This window comes from Lipotes vexillifer, unplaced genomic scaffold (assembly GCF_000442215.2).
Source record: "Lipotes vexillifer unplaced genomic scaffold, Lipotes_vexillifer_v1.1 scaffold916, whole genome shotgun sequence".
Lineage (NCBI taxonomy): Eukaryota > Metazoa > Chordata > Mammalia > Artiodactyla > Lipotidae > Lipotes > Lipotes vexillifer.
In genome coordinates this window covers 100,368-100,731 of record NW_006798383.1, presented here as the reverse complement: position 1 = coordinate 100,731, position 364 = coordinate 100,368, and the positions used below count along the sequence as shown (strand labels likewise).

Sequence of the window (364 nt, the reverse complement as noted above, 5' to 3'; positions counted from 1 at the left end):
CAAGATGCTCTAAGCGTTCTTCAAAATGGAAGCAGGAATGGAGACAAAGCCCTTGATAGTTTGTCAGAAGTAACCTGCATTGTCTCCTGGTGCTGACATCAGCATATTTACATCTTGAAGGATTAGGATGCACCTTCCACCTGAGATGACATCTCCAAAAAGCTGCACACCCAGGCTAGTGCCAATGGAATGGAGATTTCCTGGAGGGGACTGAGTGAAGCCCACACAATGCCTCAGGATCACGCCCCACCATCCCCAGCTCAGATGACTGCCAGACACCCTCTGAGAGACGGCTGGTCAAACGGACTTTGACGTCCCTGAGCCAGGGGTGGTGGGTATAGCTGGAAGCGCCCCCCCCCAGATC

The 364-nt window shown here is 52.7% G+C and overlaps 1 protein-coding gene across 1 annotated transcript in view; it reads right to left on the bottom strand.

The window, feature by feature from the left end:
• Nucleotides 1-364, bottom strand: part of CNNM1 (cyclin and CBS domain divalent metal cation transport mediator 1) — a 50,892-nt gene that overhangs the window by 351 nt on the left and 50,177 nt on the right. The window lies entirely within an intron of this gene.